This window comes from Mustela nigripes, chromosome 3 (assembly GCF_022355385.1).
Source record: "Mustela nigripes isolate SB6536 chromosome 3, MUSNIG.SB6536, whole genome shotgun sequence".
Lineage (NCBI taxonomy): Eukaryota > Metazoa > Chordata > Mammalia > Carnivora > Mustelidae > Mustela > Mustela nigripes.
In genome coordinates this window covers 32,597,103-32,616,753 of record NC_081559.1, presented here as the reverse complement: position 1 = coordinate 32,616,753, position 19,651 = coordinate 32,597,103, and positions in this window count along the sequence as shown.

The following is a 19,651-nucleotide window of genomic DNA, read 5'->3' as shown; positions in this document are numbered from 1 at the left end:
CGAGTCCCGCATCGGGCTCTCTGCTCGGCGGGGAGCCTGCTTCCTTCTCTCTCTCTCTCTCTGCCTGCCTCTCAGTGTACTTGTAATTTCTCTCTGTCAAATAAATAAATAAAATCTTAAAAAAAAAATAAAAATAAAATTGTCTTCAATTCTTATTTTAGATTTTGACAAACTTGAAAAAACTCTTTTCATAGACAGTGTATTTTGGTATCCGACAGTGATAATGTTTTGTGACATAGAGCTAAAAACAGGAAGGACTATAATAGCTAGGGCTGTTTTAGCTTCACCTTTTTTTTTTTTTTTTTTTTTTAAAGTAGGCTCCACACCCAGCATGGAAGCCAGTGTGGGGCTTGAACTCACAACCCCGAGATCCATAAGAGATTCTTAATCTCATGAAAGGTAAACTGAGGGTTGCTGGGGAGTCAGAGGTAGGGATAAGGTGGCTGGGTTATGGACATCGGGGAAGGTATGTGCTATTGTGAGTGCTGTGAAATGTCTGTCTGTGATGAATCACAGACCTGTACCCCTGGGGCAAATAATACATTCTATGTTAATGAAAAAACAAATAAAAATAAAATGTAATTAACAAAATAGAGCAGGTTAAGTTGGAAGAAAATTTAAATCTTTAGCAGATAACCTGAAGAATGATAGATCATGAAGAAAAATGAGACTAACTCGGTAGTTTAGAAAGTATTACATGTGCTGACATTAATTCTAGCCCTCTGCCTTTTGTCAGTGTGTTCTAAATTCAAGATTGTAGGAGCTAAAATACATAATTACTAAATATTTCTGAAGTGGGGGTTTTTTTTTTTTTTTGAGGCAACTATCCAAATACTAGTAAAATACAATTCCCACTGTTGTGAACTTTTTGAAGTGGTGGGGAATAATGGCTTGATTTTTTTTTTTTTTTAATCTTTATATATGATTTTCAGCCATCAGTCTCTCTGAGCAAACAAGTGGACCTTTACTCACTGGTTGGGACCGTGAGTCCTAACTTTTACTGTTGGGATTTTTTGAGCCATAAGACTAGGTATCATATTTGTGGTCAGAACATCAAAATGGACTAGAAATTAGGGACCTTTGTACTGCTACTGACTGTACTGCTGAGAAGGCTCATGAACTTGCCCTTTGGAATGAATGGAAAGTTAGAATCAGGATCTTGAAAGTGAGCTAATCTCTACTACTCATTATACAAAGAAAAAAGAGGAGTCAGTGCATTAACATTTTACACTTTGATCAGGTCTCAGTGCTAAATCATTTGCTTAATTAAACCTTGTCTTTTTCAAAGGTCTTACCTCATAAAAGTATTTGATGAGCTTGTTTTCCTGGTATGAAATACAAGCCTAATGACATTTAAATATGTTTTTCACCCTTTTAAATGATACAGATGAAGTATATTGAGTGCACTTTGAGTGAGGGATATGCTATTATAGGAGTAGGAAAAAAAAAAAAAAAACGCTACTGCTGGAATATAGGAAAAGGGTGAATTGCCAGGTTTGCGTTTGTTGAGTTTTGGAGGTGGAACTTCTTACATATTTCAGAGGAAAGGGAGTACAGAAGAGGAATACTTTTTTTTTTTTTTTGGCTAGTCTTGAATAAAAGGAGCTAATGATCTGGAAAAATCCTTGAATTCAGTGACTGCTTCCTGCATGTAGCTCAAATTTATCATTTCAACTCTCTTTGTACCTAACTATGAAAAGAAAACCTTTGCCTTTGGTTCTGAGCTGAGGAGTCAGTGTGGGATGAAACCAAACACTGCTTGAAAAAATGAGGCAGACACCAGCTGCTCATTTATGAGATCGTTTCTTATTTCCTCCTGGGCACGCAGGTGGACTTCATCTCCCAGCCCCTCCTCAGCTGTGGTTTCTCCATGGTGAAATGACGGCCAGTGGAATGTGGGTTGATCTCACAGAACCCCCACGCTGCAGGTCTGGCTTATAAAACATTTCCACCCATGACCCTTCATTTTCGGTCTTTCCCTGTTATGGCTGAAGGAAAATACTTGAGGATCCAGAGAAGGTAGAGTCATGAGATGGAAGGAGCCTAAAAAAGTCTGTCAGGAGAGCTAACTAGGTAGGAACAGGCACATGGGACCTTTCCATGTGACCGAAAGAAACAATTGTGAACTGAACTCCCATGGTGGATTTGTTTCAGCCACGAACCCAAACTAACACGTGGAACGATCATGGGTTACCATCGGCAGCATCAAAATGGGGTAATCAAGTTTATTGTCAGATAATGGAAAAACATAGCCCCTTTTAGAGCTAATACAAGCAACTAATTATCTAGAGGAGGGTGGATAATAAATCTGATTGGAAGAGTAGGCTGCTGAGCAGTAGAAAGATGTTGATGTTATTACCCACACATTGTGCCGGTTTTCTAGAAGGTCAAACCGGGTCCCTCCCAAAGGGAACCCTGAACCTGCATACAGATTTTGTTTGTTTGGCTCTTACTGGGTAAGAAAACTAAATCAATTGAGTGATTTCACATGAAAATTAAATTTTTTTTTTTTTTTTTTTTTTTTGCTTTGCTTGGAAAATTGCAAGTACTTTGGGCTTGCAGCTTTGGAGAATCACTGGGAGCTGGAGGGCATGCCCTGCTGCTTTTTGCAGTCCTCACCATTATATCTGCCCCCTTCACTGAGTTATAGACTCAGCCAGCTTGAAGAGGGGGTGGGGGTTTTCATTTTGACCCCCGTGCTACATTTCACTCTGCTTCTGTGGTTGCTGATGCAGCTTCTTAGTCTGACTTCTGAGACCTTTCATAATCTGATCCCTTCTGGATCTTTAAATCTCCTGGGCACTCCTTCACAGGTCAGCGTGTTACTCTCTTCTTTGCTGGTGCCGTTCCATTTATTCCTTTACCTGAAGCACTGTTTGCTTCAGTTATATCCAGATGCTTTAATACACGACCCGAGTGTCACTTCCGTCATGGCCCTCCTCTCCTGTCCTTTCTCTGCAAGCTCTTTGTGGTAGGTACATGCTTCCCAGGACACTCGTTGCTTTAATTCTGTATTATAGATATTCAAATACATGTGCTATCTCTTGCTTAAAAATACTTGAGAGCAGTGCGTGTGTGTGTGTGTGTGTGTGAGAGAGAGAGCGATCACTTTTTTGACTCTCCTAAAGGGCCCGTTAGTGTCTTGCATACACGAACACAATTATCAACATCTATAAGATCAGAAAGTGAAAGCCTCCCCTTTAAAAAGGCACATTTTTCTTAGTACTCCCTTACTGGAAGGTTTTTGAAGAATCATAAGAAGTTCACGGCTGTCCCTCTCAGTAGAATCCCATGGGGCTAAGCTGAGCTGTGCACCGTGAGTGTGGTTCCACTGTAGAAGCCTGGTGTGCGGGTCACAGAAATGGTACTGAATGAAGACTGGCCCAGAAGTGTGGTGGCTTCCCTTCTGGTCCAAACCCAGTAGCTTCTCCGTGTCTTCTTTTGCAAGAGACAAAACATATCCATCTGGTACCACTGCTAAGTGCTCAGTTTTAATTTTATAAATCACTTTGCTCCATCACAGAAACAACCATGGCCAATTCATTGGCACATTCCACCCAGTCTTTCATCACTCAGCTCCCATTCAGCAAACATTTCTTGACATTTTACTGTGTCTTGGGCATGGCGAAGGACACTGGGGACCCAGCAGAAGATGAAATCAAACAAGTCACCCAAAGCTTCAGGGATCCAGTCATACATCAGAAATGTGTGTGTAGGAAAGGGCTAACTCAGCAGGTCTGGGTGGGTCCAACCCTGCACTTTCAGCAGAAAAACCTGCCTCCTCCAGGCTGGGCTGGCGTAACCTCTGAGTCCTTGGAATGTTCTGCCTGATAAGAGTGTTTTCGCAGGTCTCAGGGCTTGGGCGGTGATCTACTGGTGTGGCCAGACAAGTTTATCCTGACAGTGTGATTTATGGTGAACGCTTGTTTTTGCTGTGGGTTGGGGCCTGGAGCCCAAGGACCTGAGCTCAGTCACATGGGTCCTGAGTACCAACAGGACTGATCCCCAGTGAAACCTCCAGATCCCAAGGCTGGGGAGCTTCCCTGATTGGCAGCCCTTGGCATGTGTTTTTGCAAATTGTTGCTGCACAGTTCAGGTTAGCCCCATAGGATTGCACTGAGAGGGACACCCAGAAGCTGGCACCTTGTCTTTTCTGACCCTCTTGCCTGTGCTGATTCTGCTCCATGTCCTTTGACTGCAATAAATGGCAACAGTGGCAGGGCGCCTGGGTGGCTCAGTGGGTTAAGCCCCTGCCTTGGGGTCAGGTCCTGATCTCAGGGTTCTGGGATTGAGCCCCACATTGTGCTCTCTGCTCAGCAGGGAGCCTGCTTCCACCCCCGCCCCCTCTCTGCCTGCCTCTTTGCCTACTTGTGATCTCTCTCTCTCTCTCTCTCTCTCTGTCAAATAAATACATAAAATCTTTAAAAAAACCAAAAAAACAAAAACAAACAAAAAACAAACCCTGCAATAGTGGCTATAAGACTTTCGAACCCTGTGAGTCCCGGTAAATTATCCTGGGCACTCCTAGCACACAGCCCATTCAGATGCCACCACTGGGGATGATGGTATGTGAAAACAAATAATTATGGAAACCAAAAAAGGGGAAAGTCTGGAAGGTGTTTTGGGGGCTGGGCACCATGGAGTCACTGACCAGACTGGGTCTTTCCCCTTTACTGGGATTATGCATGGAGAGCCCGGTGGACATGGGCAGGGTGGGGGGGGGGTAGGAGACTCAGCTTTGTTTCTTTTGACGTAAAATGTATCTCCATGCTCCTGAGGGAAGGAAATGAAGTGAACACAGGTACGTATCTATAACTGGCAATTTTGCAGATTTGGGGGTTCTCACTCTGCCCAGGGCAGCCTGTCCATCTAGGACTGGTCCCTCTAGGGGGCAGGAGAGGCAGACCTGCATGGGAGTGAGGGGAGAGGTGGGCCTTCCTCAGCCCTGTCAGCGCTCTGAGAGCTGAGACCAGGGAAATCTCTTCACGTAGGCTATTTGATGAACTCTTGAATTTAGCACCAAGAATCCCTGCGCTGGTTAACGAGGTGGGTTTTACACCTGGAGTCTCAGAGATCCTATCCGGATGCTGTCACCTGCCAGCTGTGTGACTTTGCGCAGGAAACTTGTGCTGGCCTCAGTTTTTTCATCTGTGCTCACTACAGGGTCTGGAACCTAGTAATTGCTGGTTAAATGTCAGCTGCAGCTGTGGGTTTCTCTTCTGGATTTATTTGAGAAGCGGCAGGAGAGCTAGGCTAACTGTATCACTGGGAAGAGGGTTTGTGCTGTTCAAAATAGCTTTCTGGAGCTAGAACAAAGAAAAGGGACTGGAGCAGAGGTTGGTATTTTGTGTCGATTTCTCAGATATTCTACTCAAGGGAGATGATTTCTTTATGGCAAAGAAGTTGGGATATATTCTCTTGGGGAAGGGGGCTTCTCCTCCTCCCCTTGTCCCTGGGGGCTTCTTTCCGGTCCCCTGCCTGTAGCTGGCCAGGAAAAATTTCTTGTGTTCCCAGACAAAGCAAGTACGAGGCTAATATCACCCTTGAGGCCAAGAGGGGCAAACTGACAAAAGAAAAACTTTAATCATAGACAAACTCTCGATTTAAAATAGCCTTTTTCTTTGACATAGTCAGCATTATCCCCAAATGATAAAGCTCATTTTTGCACACACTTGAAAGGCCACAGGCTAGTGTTTTCTGGAGCATAATCTCCTCAGTGTGCTGAAGGTCTGATGTAACATTTTCTCTTATATGATTTGGGGAGGCTGTCCCTCCACAGGACAGTAAGGAAAAAAAAAAAAAAAAGACATAATGAGGTATTTTAATTCTTTAGGGTTAGATGCTCCATTTCCAAACTTTTTTTTTTAATTTTATTTATTCATTTGACATTCAGAGAGGCAGGCAGAGAGAGAGGAAGGGAAGGGAAGCAGGCTCCCTGCTGAGCAGAGAGCCCAACTCCAGGCTCCATCCCAAGACCCTGGGATCATGACCTGAGGCAAAGGCATTGAGCCATTGAGTCACCCAGGCACCTCCATTTCCAGACTCTTGAAAGTTTTCAGTAAGATTGGCATGTTTGAAGGAATGAAGAAGAATCCCTAGCAAATTCTTTCACAAAAATGCAAATCATAGTTAGCAGAAAAAGGAACACCAAACGTAATTCCTAGCGCCGGATGACACAGCTGAAGAGCACAGCCTGCTGAAGAAGAGATTGTCAGTGTGTGTCAATAACACTGTCACCGTCCTTTGACCCAGGGACTCTGAGAATCGAATGCCGAGGTCAGCAAGTTGGTCCATGGGCCAGGTTCAACCTCATGGGCTGTTTTTGTATGGCCAGGAAAGTGAGGACGGTCTGCAAGGTTTTAAACTATTTTCATTTTTTTGTTAAAGTTTTAATTTTAATGCTGGTTGGTTAACACTTAGTGTATATTAGTGTCAGGTGTGCAGTATAATGAACTATTTTCAAAAGGGGGAGAAGAAAGGGGAGGAGGAGGAGTGAGGGGCAGGACAGACAGACTGCTTGGCCCACAGAGCCCGGTATTTTTACCATCTGGGCCTTTTCACAGCCATCTGACGTAAGGAACAGTTCAATTCAACACATGGAAAAATCTCCATGACAAAGGTGATCTTTGCAATGGTTAATAGTTCAAAAAACTGAGAGCAATTTAAGTGCTCAGGAGAGAAGACTGCTTGGTAACTAAGTGATTCACCTAGGAGGATATTTTACCACAAATAAAGTGATACCTCACCAGGACCACAGATCTGGGTGATGCATTTTGCCCATCGTAGGAAGCCATTATGGCCTGCCAGGCTCACAGACCTTCGTCTCACTCCTGAATGCTCCATGCAGTTAGGGATAAACTATGCATATTAAAACTTCGTGATATTCTGCCTTGAATGTGAAGGTCTTGGCTTAAGGAATGGACTCTGACAGCTCCTGATTCCTGTGTTCTGGCTCTCAGGGCCCTTCGTAGCTGGGAAATTACACCCAAGGTCACACAACCCACTTGGGAACATGTCCTAGCTCAGGACACACTCTTCTCACTTCAGGAAGCTTCTCTTTCTCCTGGAAGCCTCCAGGACCCCTTCCTCCTTTTCTGCAGAGTATCGTGTGGCTGGATGGGATTCTTATGCTCTTTAGTTGATTTCTATGTCCTTCTGAACCTGGAGACTATAGGGAGGTTGTATATATTTCATTACATGGAATCTTTGTGGCTATTTCTGTAAGAGTCTGGCTTCAGAGCCTTGGCCAGGAATATGATCAGGGTCACATTTTTGTTTTGATGAAAGACATTAGATATCATTTACATTGTTAGCTCTTTTCAGAGAATGAGATCAGATCGATTGTTTCAGTCTTTCCAATGAAGACTTGAGAGGAATTCTCTAGCCCAGGCTCTGTGCCAGTGATTTCTTAGTGATTGAACACAGCACTGCTGAGCTATAGGTCAGATCTGTTCCCTGTGTTATCCTTCATCCTACTGTGAATCCCTGGTGCCCATAAGATAATGTCCAAGCTCCCTGGAATGGGAGTCAGTGTTGCCACCATCTCTTTGGCCTCACCCATCATTGTGCCCCTCATTCAGTGGTGCCCCATTTTGTTTTATTTATAATATGCACATTATTTGAAATTATCCTCTGGCTTTGTTAGGCTGTTGACCTATTTATTTACCTGTGTTTGCACATATCTCTGCATTTATTCCCCCCCTCTTCTCCCTCACTAGGATGTATGCTTTTTGAGGCCAGGGACCCATGTTCTCAGCCCCTAGAACCCAGCTTTAAAGAGAGCCTGGTGGGCAATGGTTCCCGCAAATTTCCATTTTCCGTGATGTGCCAGAGGCTACTTTCTCATCTGTAGGACCTACGGGTGGAGGTGGAGGAGGGTGCCTCATCCTCTGTGTTCTATCAACACAGCTCTTAAGTAGCTGCCCTGGCCAGACTATGCATCAGACCCCCAACTAACCTGTGAGGAGCCTGGGAAGGCAGAGATTGGCCTCTTGTGCCCACAGCTCACAGTCTGGCATCAAGTAGGGAAAGATTTTTATTTCCTGATTGGGCAATGAATAAATTCACAATACTTTCCCAATTAATGCTTGTTATTTTGTTGTTATTTTGTTTGACTTGAGTCTACAATTTCTTGGTTCCCTTCTTAAAAAGAAACAAAAAACTTTAAAAACACACATTGCTACATCTATTATCCTAATATCATGCTATATTTATTAGCCTAATATTATTTTTACTCAAGTTTAAAAATATGTGCCTCTATGCAGAATGCCAGCTTGGTTTATTGGTTTACATTTATATTTTGTCTAGTTTTTTTAGATCTCTGTCTCTCCTAACTTAACAGACAACCAAAAACTCTAGAAATCATGTAGCATCATAATACTTTTGGCTATTACTTTGCCATAGTCCCCTCTTTTCCGCATTTATAGTCACAGAAATAGAGTTGGTGAGGCAGCTTCAAAGAGTTCGTTTCATGATTCTGTCAGATGAGATCATCATATTCAGGCCAGACAGCTCACACACAAAGAAACAGGAGTTAATCATAGTCAGGGCTGCATAGTGGTGACATAAGGTAAGGGCTCAGGGATAGATATTGTTCATATGTCTGATCCAGAAAATATGGGAAGATTTTCACTGATTCATTTCTTTGTTTGCTCATCCACTTGCCCATTCATATACATCTTATTTAGTAGTTCCTCACTGGAATATAAAAAGAACTTGGAGTGAATCATGCTCATGGACAAGAATCAAGGAGTTTGTAATAGAGTAACGATCTTGGGCTGGGAGAGGTCCACAGGGGACCCAATTTCTGAGCCAGGCTGGTCCTGAAGAAACAACCACAGAGCATTCTTCCCTCATTTGCTTGCCGGCTGGTGTGGCATAGCCAGAAGGAAGCCAGCCCAGGTAAAAGGCTCAGCAGAGCTGGGCTCAGTAGCTATTCAGAGCACCTCTCGTTTCTGACTGTTTTTGAAGCTGAAATGCTGGGGTGTAAGATCCAAATGAACATAGACCTCATGCTGCAAAAATCTATGCTTAGTCCTTTCTGCTGCTATGGCTTATGTCCGTGTTGGAATTCCTCTTCTGGAACTCGCCTACAGAATACCACACTTTCAGCCCCTTAAAGACCAAATGAATATTGAGCTCCCACCATGTGACTGCTGTTTGTGTCCTCACTCGCTAACCGAGTCTGGGTTGTTCCCATTTTACAGCTAAGAAAACCGAGGCATAGGAAGTGATTGACCTGAGCATGGTCACACAGATGTTAGGAGGCAGCAATGGGGTTTCTTCCCAAATCTTCTGATTTCGAATCACTGGCCAGCAATTTGATACTTGGAAGTTTTGGACATCAGGTCTGGTGAATATAGGGGAGGTTTGACTTAGGTGCAAACCTTTGTTTAGGTGAAAATAAGGCATGTTGACTAATGAGACTGGTTTTCTTGAGGGTGTTATCAACCAAATCCAAAGGTAAGTTCCAAAGATTCGTTCAGAAAGAAAAAGAGAAAGGAATCAAAAGAAAATTAATAGAACAGCAAGAAAAAAGAAAAGAAGAGAAGGGAGAATGGTTGGCCGGCCATCAGAGAGCGCACCATATTGATGGAGAGTACAGGAAACCCGCCTGAGGAAGGGCGGAACCCAACAGAGGGAAGCGGCTGCTCAAAATCACCCTCTTGCCCAGATTGTGCCCTGGGCCCCACATGCCAGAGTACAAATTGCCTACAAGGAAATGAGAGACTTTTAGAGAAGGGGTACGGATTCTGGGTGTGCAAGGGCAAGCGTTCCAGAGGGCCTCAAAGGGCTAAATGGGAAAAAAATCCCAAACCTTTCATTACAACTATTTTCAGAAAGAAAACTGCAGTGGGTACCCTTTTATCTGTGTACTAAATTTAGAAAAATTTATCTGTGTACTAAATTTAGAAAAAACAAGCACAACAACTACAGACTCTTGTAGTTGACAGGGCTTTAAATAGGATCATCTCATAATCCCTTGTCTTTGTTATAAATGAGAAAATTTTGAATAAATGTAAAATAAATCTCTTTTCAGCAAGTGACTTTCCCATTTGGACGATGAACTGCAGAGTTGGAACTGGAATCCACATCTTCAGATTCCTACTTTGGTGCTGGAGTTAGACTAGAATTTCTTGTTCAGTGTCTGATTCAGGGCTGTTAAGCTGGAGCTGGTTCGAATCCCAGCTCTGCCACTTAATCTCTGTGGGATCTTGGATTTTGTCCAACCTCTCCATATTTTCATCAGTAAAATGGGGCGGGGGGGGGGCAGTGGGGGAAAATCCCCTCCTCTCTGTTAAGACTCTTGTGGGAATTACATGAAATAAAGCTTGTATGAGCTTGGGGTTCAATGCCTGAGCATTAGAAAGTGCTCAGTTAAGGTCAGCTACACCCAGTTATGGGTACTTGGATGAGCAGGATGGAGCTATTGCAGTGACATTGTTCTGAGACATCCATACCGCAGTCGAAAAATAAATTGATTTGTGATACTGGTGAGTGGGTAGATGATAAATGTGTTGAGGAACTTTGCCAAAGAAACAGCTGAGTGAAAGCCTAAATTCCTGGCTCATGATGTTTTTAAAAATGGACTTCTGTGTGTTTCTAGATTGGCCAAGAATACACTCAAAATGGAAGAATGGAACTTCGAACATAGGAAGAGGGCAAGAGAGGAATGTGGTTGTATCTTTCAGGTGCTTCAAAGTTCTGGCTGTTTTTGGAGCTACCTAGGTCTTTCATGGGACTCCTCTGTGAACTTGTGACCTAGGATGAGAGAAATCTTGGGGGGCTCCAGCTGAGCCTGTGCAACACAGAAAAACAAGTTATTCACCCTTGGGGTCCATCTCAGGTTCCTCTCCCCAATTCCTGCCTTGAGCCCTGCCTACCACCCCCCTACCTCCAAGGGGTCTCTACATGTTTGCTGCTCCAAAAGAGGTACCTGCCTTGTACCTGCCTTGGTGCAAAGTGACCATTTCTGTCCATTGGCAAATCCATGCAAATCAGTCCTTGCCTCTTAAAGACCTTACCCTTTGTCCACAGAAAAAATGCCAAATCAAAGATAGGCATCTCTGATACCCTATGTTCAACACTCCTCCATTCTCGCAGTTCTCCTAGCTTTGGGGCTCTTAGAGTTGGGGTTCCACCTCTGACCTCTGACCTCAAACTCCCTGATTGCATTGTCCTCCCAGTTCCGTGTGACTCTAGCACCTTACCTGGCGACTGACTTCTTGGAGTTGACCTCAGAGTCCACTCCTCCACATCACCCATCTCCTCCCTCATCACACCCACTTCCCTCTGGAGAGGTGAGTGGGTTCATGATTATTTCTGCTGAGTGTTGACCGGGGGCCCCTAGGATACGCTGCTTTGACCACAGTACTTCCCAGGATGTGACACATCTAAGTCATTGAAGGAGATACTCTGGAAAATAAGGTCCTGGGCTAAAAACTGCTTTAAAAGTCACCATACATCCATAAAGAAGATGTGGTATATATACACAATGGAATACTATGCAGACATCAAAAGAAATGAAATCTTGCCATTTGTGACAACATGGATGGAACTAGAGTGTATCATGCTTAGCGAAATAAGTCAAGCGGAGAAAGACAACTATCATATGATCTCCCTGATATGAGGAAGTGGTGATGCAACATGGAGGCTTAAGTGGGTAGGAGAAGAATCAATGAAACAAGATGGGATTGGGAAGGAGACAAACCACAAGTGACTCTTAATCTTACAAAACAAACTGAGGGTTGCTGGGGGGAGGGGGGTTGGGAGAAGGGGGGTGGGGCTATGGACATTGGGGAGGGTATGTGCTTTGGTGAGTGCTGATTCACAGACCTGTACCCCTGGGGATAAAAATACATGTTTATAAAAAAATAAAAAATTTAAAAAAAAGAAAAAAAAAGTCACCATACATCCGAGCCTGTTGCAGGCTCTGGAATCCCCAGCTGTGAGGAGATATTTTAACTTGGTGTGTTACAAATGTATTTGAATATAGGAACATTTTCCCAGAGAGTACTTACTAACAACCCAGAGAACTAATACTTCATGGAGAATGCTGCCTTCACACCGTGTAAAGATGGCACCCCTAGGGGAGGGTGTTGCCCATAGAAGGTGCTCACTGTCTCATAGCAACTTTATAAAGTGGTTATTATTACCCTCATTTTACTTCACTATTTTGTAAGAACTTATTTTATTAGAACATTTTTAGATTTACAACAAAATCTAGAGGGAAGTATAGATATTTTTCATATATCCCCTACCTTGGCACAGGCATAACCTCACTCAGTAGATTGATACATTCCTTTTTTTTTTTTTAAACAAAGGTCAAACCTATATTAATATATCATAACTACCCAGAGTCTGTAGTTTACCTTAGGCTTCCCTCTTGGTGTGGTGTACTCTGTGAGTTTAGACAAATGCATAAGGAGATGTATCCATCATTGTGATAACATACAGAGTATTTTTGTTGCCTTAAAAATCCTCTGTGCTCTTCCTATTCATTTCTCCCCTACCTCACTCCTGGTGACCACTGACCTTTTACTGTTTACATAGTTTTGCCTTTTTTGGAATGTCATAGAGTTGGAACCATGCAGGACATAGCTTTTTCAGGTTGGCTTCTTTCACTTAGTAAATCACATTTAAATTTCCTCCATGACTTCATGGCTTGATAGCTCATTTATTTTTAGTGCTAAATACTATTCTGTTGTCTGGATGTACTGCAGTTTATTTATCCCTTTGTTTATTGAAGGACAGCGTGCTTACTTTTTAGAGAAACTGCCAGACTGTCTTCCAAAGTGGTCAGTGCCATTTTGCCTTTGCATCAGTAATGAATGGGAGTTCCTGTTGCTCCACATCCTCATCTGGTCCTGTCAGTGATGGCTTCTACTTTATTTTATATATTTTAAAGATTTTATTGATTCATTGATTTGAGAAGAGAGAAGAAGAGAGAGCATGAGTGGGGAAGGAACAGAGGGAGAGGGACAAGAAGACTACATGCTGAAGGTGAAGCTCTAATCGGCGCTTGATCCCATGACCCAGAGATCATGACCTGAGATAAAAATCAAGAGTCAGATGCTTGATTGACTGAGCTACCCAGGTGCCTTGATTACTTTCATTTGAAAGAGGAACTTAAGAATTAAAGAGGTGAAATAGTTTTACAGAGCTCACACTTCATCTTTCCACTAGTAATCAGGGGTGAGGAACACACCATCTTATGTTGTATCTGCTGGTGCCATGAAAATAGCAGAAGAGAGGCAATGCTATCTCTCTGGACAAGTGTCTGGGACAACAAAAAGAACACACTCTACGTTGCTGTAGGGCTGAGTGGTGAGTGCAGCTTGCAGAACCCTCTTTTGGGTTATCTCTCTCTCTCATTGACCCACCTCCATCCAGTCCACCTGTAAGACACGTTGGATTATCTTCAAAAGATTCTTCAAAATCTCTTTCCATCCCCTCTGCCTTTACTACCCTAGTTCAAGTCATCAGAATCTATTGCCAGGATATCATAAAGGCTCCTTAGCTGGTCGCTTCCACTTTTGTTTCACTGAAGTCTACCCTAGAGTAACAAGTGATCTTTTTCAAATAATAATCACATCATGGCACTTTTCTCAAAAGTCTCCAAAAGCTGTATTTCTCTCTAGATTTTAAGTTTCTGAATACCTGGGGCTCTGTCTTGGTCATTTTATCCTTAGAGCTTAGTATACAGGCAGGGTACATGGCAATGGTCACTAAATGTTTTCTGAAGGTATGAGCATCTATTCAGCATGTAACCCATTCTGGGTTGAATGACCTTGGCTATTGTGTTAAGAGAGGAAGCAAATAGAATAAAAACACTCCAAAAAGAGAACAAGGTGTTTTTATGCCCACTTTCTTTATTTGTACAGGATCTGTTTTATGAAAACTTAACAATTTTACTTTCAGTTGGCTGAACTGTCTACCCACAGATAATTTAAAGTTGTCCCTGGAGAGGGAATGACGCAGAAAAATAAGAATAACTGGTGTTGACGTGTGAATTACACCCCGAAGGCAGGAGCAGCCAGTATATCAGTTCCATCAGGCTCCTCTTAGTTACCATATTTATGATGTGGACTTGAATTCAGGAGACCAAATATAGCAGCAGCCCCAGGGAATTTATAGGAGCCAAAGCCAAAAGTTTATCTCGTGTTTTCCATCAAGCTCCTATTTGAGCTCATCCCTCTTGTATTGGCTTCTTATCTGGTTTTATCTGATAAACCAGGAACAAGGAACATTTGATTAAAGATATCATTATTTAAGGTTGAAAAGCACCCCTACCTGTGAGTTACAGTACAGAATGTATTCAAAGCAGGATTGGTTTTTTGTTTCTTGTCACTTTTTCTTTTTTTTTCCCTCTCTCTCTTTCTCTCTCCCTCAACTCCCCCTTGTTTTTTTTAACTTACTTCTTTCTTTCTTTCTTTCTTTCTTTCTTTCTTTCTTTCTTTCTTTCTTTCTTTCTTTCTTTCTTTCGTCCTTCCTTCCTTCCTTCCTTCCCTCCTTTTTTCCTTCCTTCTTTCCTTCTTCCCTTCTATCCTTCCTTCCTTTTAGACTCAGGGCTGTGTCAACTCTCCTACTGTCTGCCACAATGTCGTCGGTAGAGAGATTGAACATCTTGACACTCCAAGGAATAACACGCTAGTCTATGCCATTGACAGTGTTGTGCCGATTGGACTTCTGCAAGCAGGGATACTAACTATTTAGGTTCCTTACGAAGACACAAGTGAGCCAGAGGTAGAAAAGATTCTGGTGTCTGGTGTCATTACACAGGATGGAGGGTTGAAAAGGCTAAAAGGGAATGCCAGTGAATACTAGCTGCAGGAAATATTTACCATTCTCAGGAAACAAAGGACATTTATTGGCGTTATTAGAACCTAGAATATTGGAGGAGGAATCTTCCAGAGTCGGGCCAGGTCCTCAGAGGAGTTTCAGGATGCGGAGGACGGTCCTGCAGAATTACTTACATTCAGAGCTCTCAGGGGAGAGGAATGGGAGAAAAAACAGTAGGAACTCTGTTGGATGGATGGTGGGGCCAGAAAATGAAGGTTCATTCAAGCTGTAGGAACATTAGTTTATACATATGTTGGGAAATTCATTTGACTTGATCTATTTTAGAAAGGGGATAAGGGGAATAAAAAAAAAAAAGAAAAGAGAGAGGATAAGGAAGCAGATGTAAAGGTGAGATAACATTCAAGATATTTCATGCATGTATTTCTCTGACTTTTACAACTCAATTTGAAATCAGTATTGGCAGAGAAGGACATCCTACAGAAAACCAGTAGAACGTCAATAGGAATACAGTGGCTGAATCCTGGGGCTCAGCAACACTTGGGCTCAGCCTACAATGGGAAGTGCAGGAAAGCATGAATCAGACAGAATTTTGTTCAAATTTCAGCTTTATTTCAAGCTGTGACATTAATCAAGTTATTTCACTTCAGGTTATTGTTTTTAAAATAATTGGGATTCTTGTTATACCATCATACATTTGACTTCTATAGAGTTAAAATCGAGTGCCATTATGCCTCCTACTTTAATGATTGCTCCCTTTTAAGCCTCCGGCTGCCCTATAGCTCTATACATAATAACCATACACCATCTGCCTGTCTGATCTCCAATAATTATTTATGATGCTCCCTTTTTTCTCCAGTAGATGCCTGGAGTTTGGATCTCCTTAGCATAAACTTCAAAAACTGTCTCACTTTCTTGATGTACTCCCAGATTTGGGAGTTGTCCTCCAGGTAGGAAATAGGCAGAATCCCAGTGAGAGTGATAAGAACAAGTAGCACAGAAATGCTGCCCTAGGGACATGGGGAACAGGTGGAGAGTTTTGAAATAAGATGAAGATACAGTATTCAGAAGATGCAGATTTATATAAACTTTAGAAAAGAAAGTCGAAGAGTAAGAATCTGTCATGGTGACTCTGGGCATTTCCTGAAGGATTGGGATTCCAATTCCAAGACACCACAATGTGATCCATCTAAAGAAGGGAAAGATGATGCATGAGCTGTCCAAAGTCCATTGGAAATATCTCAGTTTAGCTCTTATCCAATATTCATCAGGCATCTACTTCTCATGCTACTTCACTTTCCTTAGCAGACTTCTGCCATAGGAAAGAATTACCCTCTACTAGTGCCAAGTTCATAGTCTGGGTTCTTCTCACTATAATTTAGTGAATTAATAATTTGTTTCCTGTTACTAATCAGTACTGTGTGGATTTGGGTGACGGTGTCACTCTGAGGCCAGAGCTGGGGCAGAGATAGCAGTAATTAGGGATAGTTTTCTGCATCAATAGCATATATGTGGTTATGTTAAAGGGCCTCAAAATCCTTATAACACCAAATTATCTTTCCTACCCACTAGCTAGAATATCTGAAATGCTTCTATTATATTCATGCCTTAGACTATAGTTCCAGAAGTTACCATTATGTAAATTCAATTCAGCCTCACAAAGTCTTACCGGATGAACCTTTAGTGCCAAGCATTGCGAGGGGTACTTTAATTAAAAGAATAAAAACAATTAAGACAATGATAAAATAAGGTTATCTCTCTCAAGAGCCACAAAACAAATCATAAGATGTGATGAAAAGTTAATATAGGAAAAAATGCTCCAAGAGTGATAACAATGCTTAATGCAATAAAAATTCAAAGCACTTAGTGATCAGTGGGTACTGCAGTGGCCAGAGACATGACTTGAATTGAAACTTCACAGGAAGACCAAGAAAACCATTAGTAGACACCAGCATTTTAGATTAATTAGATGTCCAGTCTCCTTGGGAAGAAAGATGGCGCCGCCCAGGGGACCAAGTAGTAATAGAAGCCTGACTGGGAAGCCCTGAGACAAATACAGGCGATGCTGAAATAGCCAAAAGTTTCCAAGAGCAAATTTGTTTGACTCTTTACACAGGGGTGTCAGAGCTTTGTTGAATTGTGACCCGGGGCTTACTCGGCACACTTGAACCTCTGTTTGAGTAAGTATCAGAGTGAGGGATGGCATTGCCCCATATGTAAGCTGGTAAATTCCTTGGAAATCCGGCAGTGAAAAGCAAACTGGAAGTGGTCAGTCAATATATTGCAAGCAAGTTGTTCCAGACCACGTGTTTGGTCCTCGCAGAATATCCCACACAGATCAGTGGTGGTATTTGGAGTGGGGCCATTGAAGTTAATTAGGCTTAGATAAGGTCAGGTTGGTAGAGCCCTGTTGATGGGATTGGTGTCCTTACAAAACAAAGAGGCCAGAGCTTGCTCTCCACCTTGTAAAGACACAGCAGGAGTGAAGACGCAGCAGGAAGGCAGCCCTCTGCAAACCAGGAAGAAGGTCTTCACTAGACAGGAAATCTGCTGGCACCTTGATCTTGACTTGCTGGCACCCAGCCTCCAAAATTGTGAGAAACAGATGTTTGTTGTTTTTATATGATATTTGTTAGAGCAGCCAGAACTAAGACACAAGTCAGTACAAAACACTGTATGCCTTTAGCATTTTCTTCTCTTTTCTTTTTTTTTTTTTTAAGATTTTATTTATTTGACAAAGAGAGAGAGATCACAAGTAGGCAGAGAGGCAGGCAGAGAGAGAGGAGGAAGCAGGCTCCCTGCCGAGCAGAGAGCCCAATGGGGGGCTTGATCCTAGGACCCTGAGATCATCACCTGAGCTAAAGGCAGAGGCATTAACCCACTGAGCCACCCAGGCGCCCCATCCTTCAGCATTTTCCAAAGGAAAAGAACTCACAACAAAAATTATTGCTTGACAGAAGAAAAACTCCTTTTGCCAGTTTTTCAGTCAGCTTGACAATGAAATTAGAGTTTTCACAGTTTAAACTTTCTCTGGGTTGAAATCATCATTGCCAGGTGGGGGAGGAAGAAGCCATTATGACCTGCTTGGGATTCAGGAGGGCATCTGGGTCGTTCAAGCTGGGGCATTGCCATTCCATTCCTACTCCTCTGAAAGAAACAGAGGCTGAGCGTCAGGTGCGGGTGAGTCATCTTTCCTCTCAGGGGCTCTGGCTGGGATTTGCAGACTGCCTTTGAGGCAGCTACTCTGTTAGTCATTCACAAAAACGCGTATTGGAAAAGCTGAAGGGAAATGCTTGGATGAACAAGTGATTAAATTTCTATTTTCATGGCAGTGCGTCTGCTTGCTGGTTCACAAAAGCAGCTCCGTCCAGAACCCAGGCACCCTGAGGGCACTCAGTAAATAAATACTTGTTGATCGACTGACAAAAGGATCTCCTGGGTCCTGGTAAATCGGGGTGTTGAGCTGAATGGTCAGATATGATTTCGTGGCTGGTATACAGAAATGTGTGCTTATTCACTTCGCAGACTGTGGAATGTCAACTCTGATTGGTCGGATTTGCATAAAGAGGTTGGTAACACTGCCAACCCCACGCTCGTGAACATCCCCGAAAGGAAGAGGAATAGGGCCCCTTCCTGGAGCTTTATCTGTAAGGGCACGTGTGGGATTCAGCACAAGGAAGGTTGAACTGTGTTGGAAGAATTACTCTTTTTGTGCTCTACGAGGCCCACCCCAGTCTTTCAAACGTGTTAGGGAAAAGAATAAAAATATCTCCTTACTTGCTGGTCATGCAGAGGAACAATCTAGAATGAAGGAAGAGAAAGAGGATTCGTCCTGGCTTCCTTTAGCCTGAGGCAGGCAATATCCTTATTGCTTTGCTATCATTTAGCTCATAGGCAATCTGAAACCCCAGGAGGGATGATGAACTAGCCAGCAATGGCTAGGAACCATGGACCATGCGTGCCTTTATGTTTCTTTGCTCTTAGGTGATCCCTGTGGCTTTTAAGACCATCTACATGTCGATGGCCCTTCACATACCCAGCTCTAGCCCTAAGCTCCAACCTTACATATACAACTCTGTACTTTTATACCTTCACATGAAAGTCAGAGGTAGTTCAAACTTTGCATTCAAACTGGAGCTTGTGACTTTCCCCTGAAAACTTGCTCCTCCCTTCCCTCCCTGGGGACAGACCACCATTTGTAGTCACCTGAGCCAAAATGTCTAGGAGCCATCTTCGGTTCTTCCGTTCTTCTCATTCTCTACATTCGATGCATTAGCAAGACTTTTCATTTCACTCTCTATTCCCTTCTCTCCATGTCCAATGTCAATACCCTACTATAAACCACGGTCGTTTCTGCATTCATGACAGTCACTCTGAGTTAGTCTCCCATCTTTGACTCTTGACTCCTGTTACTTATTCTTCAAACAGAAGTTAATGTGAAATTCTAAAATTATTAATCAGATCCTTTTTACCCTAGTCCTTGTTTTCAAATGTCCACTGGCCTCCTGTTGTCCTTCACATGACCTTCAAACCTCCCACTAGGGCACAGGGTCTTCCATTATCTGGTTTAATTCATTCTACTTTTACCTCCTTGCTCTGGCTTCTCTTACCGGTCTTGCTTTTCTCCAGATAGGTGCAGTTGCAGTTTCCTCTGCTGGAACTCTTTTCCTGCCTCTTCATAGAACTCTTTTCTACGTTTTAGATCTCAGTTCTAGGGCCCCTCCCCCAAGAAGCCATTTCTGAAAACCCTTTCAAAAGTAGTATTTCCTGATCACTCCCATCCCTCTGTAAATTTAATCACAAATACTCCAGTATTTATTTACTGGTTTCTTGAATTTCCCTACCTCTTTCC